At 36.5% G+C, this 11,402-nt stretch overlaps 1 protein-coding gene across 1 annotated transcript in view; it reads right to left on the bottom strand.

Annotated features, from left to right (window-relative positions):
* Positions 1–11,402, bottom strand: part of CUBN (cubilin) — a 265,058-nt gene that overhangs the window by 193,809 nt on the left and 59,847 nt on the right. The gene's annotated exons all lie outside the window — the stretch shown is intronic.

Genomic DNA, 11,402 nt, shown 5'->3' with positions numbered 1-11,402 from the left:
AAGGAAGGAAGGAAGGAAGGAAGGAAGGAAGGAAGGAAGGAAGGAAGAGAGGGAAAGGGCAGGAAGAAGGCAGGGTTGGGGGAGAGAGGGGCAAACAGAAGGGGATTGTAGAAGTGGTCTATTAAGTATTTCATATCAGTAATGAATATTACTAAGATAAAAATTCGTAGATCAAATGGACATTAAATGAAGGTTATGACCCAGTCTCCCTGAGCTGACAGAACTGGCAGACTCATTGACCACCCCCACATTCAGATAGATTTAGCCAATCAATCAAATATCTAGAGCAAATCTGTTTATGTCATTTCCTTGCTTACCCACTCTACTCCCAAAAGGGAAATACAATTGTATTGAATATTTCTAATGCAACTTGCAATTAGTCTGCCAGAGAATGGTTTGTATAAGTGGGATCTCATGTAAAGGAACCAGTTCAACAAATATTTGAGAAGTAAAGATGACTTATTTCCCTGTACCTTGTCCATATGCAAGTGACGATTGTGGAACAATTGGTGGTTGTTTTTTAATCCCTACTGAGATTTTGACTTACTCATTAAGCTTTTTTTCTGGCACAAAGTTAAACATAGCCCTTTATGTCTTCAAATGGTCCTCACACTGTTCACTTTGAAATGCTTTCTCTAACAACTTCCCCTTCTACCCCAACACACCATTAAACAAATAAACTCATACACCATTTAAGGTCAACGTCAAACATCACTTCCTCTGCGCAACTTCTTCAGATCAAGCAGAGTTAATTTTGTTGCACTCAATAAAACTTTATTCGAATAGCAATTTGAGCCCCCCAAATACGGTATTGTGATTGTTTTTATGGGAGTACATTTCCTCCACTACGTCTGGAAATATAAACAGGACCTTATTAATAATTGTTAACTGTCACTAGATTATCTGGCCCAGATTACCTTTCATAAATATTTGTTAACAATTTATTACATAATGTATTGAAAACTGAGAGGGTGGGACAAGTATCGAATTTCTTCCCACTCTCTCTATCCCCATCATATGAACCCCTCCACTCTTCTTACCTCATGTTCCTGCTCTCTCTCCTGAGGAAGCTGAGATTCTTTAATATTTCGTCATGTTTATTCAACCTAAACTATAGAAATCTCTGCTTCCAGCCATGACAAATAATTAGTACTAAACTAGCCCCTCTCCATAACAACTATGAAACTGGACAAAATATATGAGGCACTGGGCAATGGGCAGTTCAAGATTGTGATCCTTGACAGGCAGAAAATTCAGGAGGTGGGACTCTATTTCCTTGGCTCTTTATGCAGAATTTTCTGATCGCAGCTGTTTGCTGAAGTCCAAGTAGTAAATGACAGCTCTATTGAGCTGAGGAAGCAGGGATCTGAATTTAGGGATGTCAAAGGAGCTGGAACTGCAGGAAAATGCTCCAGTAAGAAGTAACTATACAGAGAGGAGGACCAGCCATCTACATAAAGTCCCGTATGTATTCTTGCCTGAGCCTGGGCTGGGCATACATAAGATGAGTTCAAAAGGCACGCCAGAGAGCAGCTGCTACCAGGCTGGAAGCCAGAGGCCAGGAAATGCCGGGAGACTATGGAGTTCTCCCCCTCATCAGAATCCCCTCATTTACATGCCAAGAACCCACTTGAGAACCACAAAGGCCACACCTTAGAAATGAAGACCACGACCAAGAGTAAGGCTTTCCTAGAGTTTCCCTACTAAAGTATAAGTCTTGAAAAGTGCAGGAGCAATGAAACTCAGAGGTTGAGACCTACGTAGTTAGAAGGGCTTAGGAAACACCTGGGGATGTTCACAAATATACCTTAACAAATAAAAAACACAAATCTATACAAGATAATCAGCTAAATATTGACCTGCCATAAAGCTTCAGAGAAAGGGAAGAGAAAGCAGAGTCTCTACACATATCATTCACCATATCCAGTATAAAACTCAAAAACTGCTACTAATACAAATAAACAGAGAAATATAAATCATAGTCAAGAAAAAAATGTGACCTTGTGACTTAAGGATGGCCCAGATATTAGATTAGCAGACAAAAACTTAAATGCAACTACTAGAAATATGCTCAAAGACTTAAAGAAAAATATAGCCTCAATGGTGAAGAGATAAAGAATTTTAGCAATACAAAGGAAACTATTAAAAGAATCATATGGAAATTCTATAACTTAAAAGTATACCAACTGACCTGAAACTAATAAAATACTCTATGTTATCTCTACTGAAATTAAAAAAAAAAAAAGTATACTAACTGAGACTTAAAAATTCATGGATGGGCTTAATAGAAACTTTGAGGTAGAAGAAAAAGAATCATTGAACTTGAAGGTTTATCCATAGAAATGATTTAATCTGAAGAAAAAAGAGGAAAAATGTGCAGAAAAATGAACAGATTCTCAAAACCTAGGAAAAAAATACCAAGTAGTCTAGCACACATATAATTGAAGACCCAGAAGGAGAAGATAATGAAAATAGGTAAAAAAGAAAAATATAGTGGCTAAATTCTCCCAAATTTGGCTTAAAAAATCAAATTACCTTCAAGGAGTTTAGTTAATCCTAGGCAAGATAAATAAAGGAAAATCACACTTGGGTACCTTAAACTATTGAAAAACAAATATAAGAAAAATAAAGGAGCTAGAGGAAATATGACACATTATATACAGGAAAACCATGATATGAATAGGAGCTGGATTCTAATTAGAAATAATGGAGGCAAGGAAGAGGCAAGGAGGCAAGAAGAAAATGGAATACATTTTTAAGGTGTTGACAGGAAAAAAAAGTTTAATTATCCAGAAAAAGTTTCTCTTTTTTTAAAATTATTGTTAAAATTTATTTATTTGAGAGAAAGAGAAAGGATGAGTGGGAGTGGCAGCTGGAGAGGAAAAAAGAATCTCAAGCAGACCCAACGCTGAGCATGGTGCCCCACTAGGGGCTCCATCCCATGACCCTGAGATCATGACCTGAACCGAAACCAAGAGTCAGAAGTTTAACCAACTGTGCCATCCAGGTACCCCCAGAAAAAGTTTTTCAAAATAAAGGACATTTTTAGACAAACAGAAGCTGAGAGATTCATCACTAGAAGACCTATACTACATGAAAAACTAGCAATGCCTGTCATGCCAAAGACAAATTACACCAAACAGAAACATGTATCTGAAGAAAACCAGAAATGTTAAACAATTGGATAAATATAAAGATTGCTTTTCTTCTCATTATTTCTTTAAAAGACAACTAATCATGTAAAGCAAAAATAATAGTAAGGTGGAGTTTATAATATAAGTAGAATTAAAAGATACAATTAAAGTAGCATAAAGAAGAGGCAGACAGAATTATATACTGTTGTGAGGTTATTACATTTGAGAAGTGAGAAGTGTATGAAATATAGTGTCAGCTATAAAATATAAGGTGTGAAGTGTAAAGTAGTGGCATATTAACTCTAAGCAGACTTACTGATAAGCTAAGAAAGCATTTTGTTATCCCTTGAGCAAATACATAAAAAAGAGGTACAATTTAAAAAGTCAATGAGAGGGGCACCTGGGTGGCTCAGTCAGTTAAGCGTCAGACTCTTGATATCAGCTCAGATCATGATCTCAGGGTCATGAGATGGAGATCCATGTCAGTCTCCATGCTCAGAGAGGAGTCTGCTTGAGATTCTCTCTCCCTCTCCTTCTTCCCCTCCCCCTGCTCATGCTCTAAATAAATAAATAAATAAAATATTTTCTTAAAAAGTCAATGAAGGCAATAAAATGGAGTATTAAAAATATTCTGTAAGCTGAAAAGAAAAGAGAACAGTAGCAAAAGAAGGGCATCTATGAAAAACCCAAAGCTAACATGACACTTAAGGAATAAAGGATTAAATGCTTTCCAGTTAAGATTAAGAACAAGGCCAATATGTTCAGTTTCATCTTTTCTATTCAACATAATACAGAATACAGAAGTCGCTCACCATTGTAATAAGGCAGAGAGAGAGAGAGATTGGAAAGGAAAAAATATAGCTGTTCTTATTGACAGATATGATCATCTACATTGAATATACTAAGTAAACTACTAAAAAGTTACTAGAATAACTGGGTTTAACAAAGTTACAGGATAAAGGTAAATATACAAAAATCAATTTAACTTGCAAATATGAGCCAAAGAACTGAAAAATTAAATTTAAAATATCATTTATAATAGTATAAAAACATAAAGCACTTAATAATAAGTTTAACGGAAATGTGTAAAAACTCTATAGTGAAAACTTTAAAACATTGCTGACAGAAATTTAAAAATATTTGAATAAATGGAGAAGTAAAATATGTTTACGGATTGGCAGACTCAATTTAAGATGCCCTTTGACACCACATTGATCTATAAATTCAATATATTCTCCATCAAATTCCCAATTTTTGCTTAGATTTGGTTTGGTGTGGTTTTTTAAGTAAAAATTGAAAAGCTGATTGTAAAAGATATATAGAAATGTAAAGGATCTAGGATAACCAAAACAACTTTGAAAAATCTGGAGGACTTATACTTCCTGATTTTAAGATACACTATACAATTACATAATATTGTAATATAGTGTCCTATGGGATAGAATGGAGATTCCAGAAGCAGACCCAAACATGCATGGGCAATCCATTTGCAACAAGAATGTAAATGCAATTCAGTGAAAAAAGGAGAATCTTCACAACAAATAGTGTTTGAACAATTAAATACCATTTGTTAACTTGGACACATAATTCACATCTGATATAGAAAAATTAGCTCAAATGGATCATAAGCATAAATGTGAAACTTCGAACTATAAAGCTTGTAGAAGAATGCACAGGAAAAAAATCCTCACAACTTTAGCAGGCACAGATATCTTAGACAATATACAAAAAAACAGTAACCAGAAAAGGAAAAAAGGACATATTATACTTCTGCCCTTCAAACAATACCGTTAAAGGGAAGGAAGAAAAAAAAGGCTAGCTTCACACAAAGAGAAAATATTTGCAATGCATTTATCTGACAAGGGACATACCCGTTTCCAGAATATATAATTTAAGACAATAATAAGACAAATTACACAAATAAAAATGAACCAAATTATTTAATGTGCACCTCATAAAAGAAGATGTACAAATGGTCAATAAGCATGTGAAAAGGTCCTCAGCACTATTAGTCATCACGGACATGCGAATTAAAACAACAATGAGGCACTACTACACAACTACTAGAAGCTAAACATGAAAGATTGGCAATACCAAGTGTTGACAAAGATGTGGAGAGAGGGTAATTCTCCTTCATTGCAGGTGAGAATATAAAATGGCATAATCACTTTGGAAAAAAAGCCTGGCAGTTTTTCATAAAATGAAACATAGAATTACCATATGACCCAGAAATTCTACTTTTAGGTATTTATCTAAGAGAACTGATGACCCAAATCCACAAAAAAAACTGTACATCAATGTTCACAGCAGGTTTTTTTCATAATAGCTAAGAACTGGAAACAATCCAACTATCCAAAAATAGGTGAATGGATAACCAAATTATGATATAGCCATACAATGGAAGGCAATTCAGCAATTAAACAAAAAGTACTACTTATAAATAGAACAATATGAACAAATTTCAGAAGCATTATGATAAATGAAAGAAGCCAGATATAAAAGGGTATATACTGCATGCTCCCACTCATATTTGCTTTCTGAACAGAAAAAAACTAATTCATGGTGATAAGAACCAGGTCTGCAGCTGTTGAGATGGAGGATGTAGAAGGATCGATCAAAAGGATACAAGGATACCTTCTGGGGTGATAAAATTGTTCTATATCTTGAATGGAGAAGTGATTACATGCATACACATATTTGTTGAAACTACAGGTGAATTTTACTTTATGAAATAAAAATCTCTGTTATATTAAAAGTTTGAAGGTTCCATGCAAAGACAGGTTGAGTTCTCTAGAGTAAAGCCAATAAATAATTCAGCTATCCAATGAATAATAAATGAAACTAAAATAGAGAAATAAAAAATATTTTGAAGGTATATCTGCTATAAATATTAAATAGAATATTTAATATTAAAATTTGACTGTAGTTTTATGAGATTCGCATGTCTGGTTTTGTGGAGAGAAAAACAGTGGTTTTCTGAACTTACTGCATCTATTTCTGGAGAGGTTAGTAACTCCTCTTATCTAACACTGAAGTCTGTAGAAAGTTTATGTTCTCTTCCCTTCACAGTATAAATGGCTCTTTCGAGAATAATATTAATACTGAGACATATTAATGCTAGGCTTTGGTTTTCTCTTCTGCTTTGCAATAAAGCACAAATAATTAAAATTGGATATAATTCCACAAAAGGAAATTCATGTGTTGCCTGATGTTTGTTATACATATACAAAATGTAACATAAAAATGCTTTTCTTTCTTTTTTTTTTTTTCTTTTTTAGAGAGAGAGAGAGAGCGCTGTGCATGCATGCGATCTTGCATGCAGGGTGGGGGACTTGGGGGAGGAAGGGATGAGAGAGAGGGAGAGAGAATTGCAAGCAAGCTCCACATTCCACATGGAGTCCAATGTGGGGCTCAATCTCATGACCCTGAGATCATGACCTGAGCTGAAATCAAGAGTCAGATGCTTAACTAACTGAGCCACCCAGGCACCCCTAAAAATGCCTTTTCTTTATATCTCATCTTGCTAAAGGAAAACTCAGATCCAATGACAGTTTGCTTTTTATGATGGTCTGACATTTACAAAGAGAAGAAGGAGAAAAATACATTTCTTCCATCCATTATATTCAGCTGAACTAGCAAAGGAAAAGCACCTCTCTGAAGATCAAAAACAACTCTTAGTACGCCTCATATCTCTCTCTTTCTGACCAACCCCAACAACCAAAAAAAGTAAAGAAAGGAAAGAGAAAATATACAAATGTCCTCTGTGAACCCTTACAAAATCACAAAACTGTATCTTTCTAAAAACGTATCTCTCCCTCCACTAAACATTTTCAAATAAGTTTTAATAACATAGCATTCAGTTCATTATCAAAAAGGAAAATCTCAAACATAGATAATCCTTAATCCACAAAGCAGTGATGACATCAGTCCCATATGATCTGGGAGACAGGAAGGGGATGAACTGATCCACAGAAGACTGCGTCACCTTGTGAGATCACAGGTAGATCACGGGTAACTGCTCCACCACCTCCCTGCTTTGCCATTTGAGATAACCTATGTGATTATCCAATTACATTAGAGATCAATCCATAGGTAGTGCTTTCTGATTTCATTTATGAAACTTCCATGTCTGCATAAATCCATATGATCTCAGACTTCCTGAAAATTTATTGAATAGTCAACCCAGGAACCATCACCTGCTTCAGCGGGCATATTTGGTTAACATTCTTCAAAGGGAAGACTTTAGAGAAGATGAAATTTCAGCTTCAGTTTCTCTTTTAGGAAAAAAGACTCTTCCTTAACCAAAATCTAACATTTTGCCACAATTCACTGCTAGGCGGTCATGGCCATGGCTTTCTCCTTCCCCTCACAGGTGACTAATTGATTATGAATATAAGTTAACTCACCAACGCAGCTATTGTGAAATTGTACTTGGACCTCAGTAATTCCATTTTAAACCTGGAATAGTCATGGTGGTTTACAGCTATTATATAATTTTCACATAGAATATCTCATTTAATCTTCCCAACTATGTGAAACAGCCACTTGTCACAATGTCCACTTTTTAGAGAGGTATAGATGAGGGATCTCAGACTCCTGGAGGTTAAGTTCTGAGCATCACTTAGTTCAGGCATGACAAAGATAAAATTCAAACTCAAGTCCTCTCGTTTCCAAATCCTGTGCTTTTTAACAATCCCTGGTTCTTCCATGCAGAGAATGTCAATTTAGAAATGAAGGTGAGCAGAAGACTAGGAATATCACAAATGTTTCATTTAGCACCTTCATTCTAAGGATGAAGAAATGTAATAAATTAAATAGGACAAATCTACTGACCTGTGAAGTGGTAGGATACCCATAGATACAAAAATAGGAGAACATACTGACCAAGGAGAAAGTAAACCTTTAAAAGATCAATAGACTAACTAAAAACCTTTCCCAGAAGGAAAATATCTGAATATCTCATAGCAGAAAATATAGAGTTCAAAGTGGATGAAAAGAATGAAGGAGCTTGGTACTTCTCCAAGGTAGTGTCAGGGCTGGCCTACGAACCAAAACTTGTGACTTAGCCATCAGCCTTTCAGTAACATGGAAAATACTTTCCGGCATGACCAGTTAAAGTCTAATTCCCCATTACACCTTACTTGTAATTCAATAGCAATTTATGTGCTAAGACTTAACTTCCAGAATCTCTGAGGAACTGCAAAGTTTTATTAGATCCATTTGAATTGGTGAAAACCCACCCTAGACATATTTGAATCTGAATTTCTGGGTAGGGACCTGATACCTGAATTTGTAAAAAGAAAATCCCACCCCAAGTTTCTTATAAACGCTAGAGTTTGAGAACACTGCTCTCCCAGACTGAAGTTTGAAAATAGAAACAGTATTCCCTATTCATTTCTTCTAAAGAAACGCTCTTTTGCCCTTTTTGTAATCACTTAACTTCTCACTCTTAGGTGCCTCTTCTGGGCTCATTCCAGGGTAACTGATGAAATACAGACTATGCGGTAGGTGGGAACTCTGAACTGGGAATGGGGGTGTTGGGAAAGCCCACTGCCACCCACTTTTAATCCTATATTGATGTGGGTCTGACACTTCCTTACCATTTCCCCAGACAACTATAAAGCCCCCGCCTTTTTTTGCAGAAAATAGGGAAAAGTTCACTATGGTCGTTTCATACTCTTAAAAGTTGTATGTTACCAGCCACACCAAGTACATTTAATCTGGAGCATTTCTAAGAGCTCACCTGGACAGGATGAAACAAATAGATTAGATGTTGGGACAGGATTGTTTTGGTTTAGCTTCTAAACCGACTAGCTGTGCATTCTTGAGAGGAAAATTCAATGGTGGTCTTCACTTTCCCCCATTAAAAAAGTAAGTAATTAAATCAGATTTGTGTTTTGAACTTTCTGACACACCACAAAAATTTACATTTACATTTACATCAATCATGCACATACATGAATATTGCAAACAGGTTTCATGAGGTAACACCAAACTTTGTATGATAAACTGATACTTTCTATTCTATTCTTTTTTCTGTTCCGTACTTTGAACAAATGCAGATAACAACCTAGTAAGTTGTTAGGTTGACCTTACTAATGAGGCATGAATGTTGCAATGTTTGAAAAACATTGGACTGAGCGTTGTATGGGTTTTCGTCTAATAGTAAAATAGAAAGGCATCATTTCTTTATCTCTCTATTCTTTCCTATACCTTTAAAGTCTCCTCTTGGTAAGATTATTTTAATACATATGCAGGAGATGCTAATAGGATATAAAATTGCAATTTAAAATAGTAAGATTAGTTAGCTAATCAACTATATTCTTTCAAAATTCAAATATTTTGTACTTTAAATAAGCAAACATGTAAAACCTAGTTTCATAATGTTACTAAAAAACTCTTCAGAATTTCTACCCAGAAACATTTCACTGGTTAGTTTTTTGTTTCTATTTCCCCAGGCACATCTGGACGCAGGGAGAAAAAGATGAGGGAGGGAGTCAAGTAACGACCAGAAACTGATCTCTTTCCTTCCAAACACATATTTGGGAGCTGACATCATAACCCTATGGCATGAAATACAGATGGAAAAGTAACTGGATTCAAGTCAGGAAATTTAACCTTTATCAGATAAAGACAGGAAAGACTTCAGCAGAGAAACTCACATCTGCTGTGAACTAGAAATCACCAACTGAATATTGTCATTATTGCTCCGAAAATAACTTCTGCTAGAGGAATAAAATAGGATGAGGGCCAATGATTAAACTTCCATTGGGGCTTTTTCCTGAGACTGTTTTCTGCGGAAAATACAAAAAATAAGGTGACATCTGAAAACAAAGCATCCCCACACCTTCTATTTCCAGGTGGGCAGCCCCCTAGGACTCAGACTGCCTGGAAGGTTAGCCCACTGGCTGGCAGTTGCCTGCACAACCCGCACATCAGACCCTCCCTGAACCATCCTGCAAGGCCACCCTCAACGATTCATGACAGCCAATTCATTCACGTCCTGCCCAATGGGAAACTGAGACAGGCTCCAAAGTGGTAAGTTGAGTGTGCCATATGGCTTCCTGGGTCTGTCATCTGATTGCTGGTTAGAATATTTGGCTATTAGTCAGACCGATGAGTTCACCCAGCAAAGGGCAGGAGCACAGTGGTCAGCCAGGCTTGGCCAAAGACGGAAAGTGAACACTCCCTTGTCTGTGATTTCAGCCCTGTCTGGACCAGACAGAAGCCAAAGTGATGATTATCACCCAGGGAGGCAGATCGAAGAGTCAGAGTTTGCCATCTCAGGATTCCCTTCTCTTTTTGTCAAATATCTTCTCTTGTGTTGTCTTTCTTTTTATTTATTTATTTATTTGTTTGTTTGTTTATTTATTTATTTATTTGGGGGAGAGAGAGCAGGAGGGACAGAGGGAGAAGCAGACTCCCCACTGAGCAGGGAGCCCGATGCGGGGCTCGATCCCAGGACCCTGAGATCATGACCTGAGCCGAAGGCAGACACTTAACCGACTGAGCCCCCCAGGCGCCCCTGTTTACCATTTTTTAAAAGTAGGTGGAAGAGGCAAAAATATTAAAAAGTAAAAAATCAGATAACATTTTACAGCAACATAAACTTAACTGACTGAGCCCCCCAGGCGCCCCATGTTGCCTTTCTTTATCAGCTTCTTTTTCTCTCCAGTTTTGCTTCTTTCCTTTTCCTCATCTTTCTTTTATTTTACCTGCATCTTATCTTTCTGAAAACCTTCTTTCACAATTAAAATTTAACTTTAATATCCTTCCTGCCAGATTATTTGGGTTGCTCTTGGCTCTTACTGCACTTGCTATGGCCTTATAAGCTAGCGTGGTTATTAGTGGAGCTGCTTTAGTCATTACAGAGCTATGTCTTACTTTGCACATTGTTACAAAGATTTCCATAATATTTTCAGCAGGCCCCACCAGCATGTATATTTTCTAAGACACAGCCAGTTGATTCATGCAGCAAATTAAACTCGTGTTCATAGCTGATTGGAGCCAGAAGACATCTCAAAGATTATCAAATCCAACTCCTTAATTTTACAGATGAGAAAACTGTGGCCCAAAGAGTTCAAGGGACTTGCTTCAAATCCTAATCCAATATTCAGTGTGGTTTGGGCCAAATATATGAGGCAGATAAAACCACAGAAGTATGGAAAATTGTGTGCACACTGTAATTTCTTAAAAAGCCAATTTTGGTCATTGGATGTTAAACACCTGGACGAAGTCCAGTAAAAACGTCAGCTGTTTAACATAAAC

This window comes from Callorhinus ursinus, unplaced genomic scaffold, assembly GCF_003265705.2.
Source record: "Callorhinus ursinus isolate GAN/ISIS: 27379988/994484 unplaced genomic scaffold, GSC_fseal_2.0 scaffold36, whole genome shotgun sequence".
NCBI classification, from domain to species: domain Eukaryota; kingdom Metazoa; phylum Chordata; class Mammalia; order Carnivora; family Otariidae; genus Callorhinus; species Callorhinus ursinus.
Note: the sequence above shows the minus strand (reverse complement) of the source record. Positions and strands in the feature narration are given on the sequence as shown.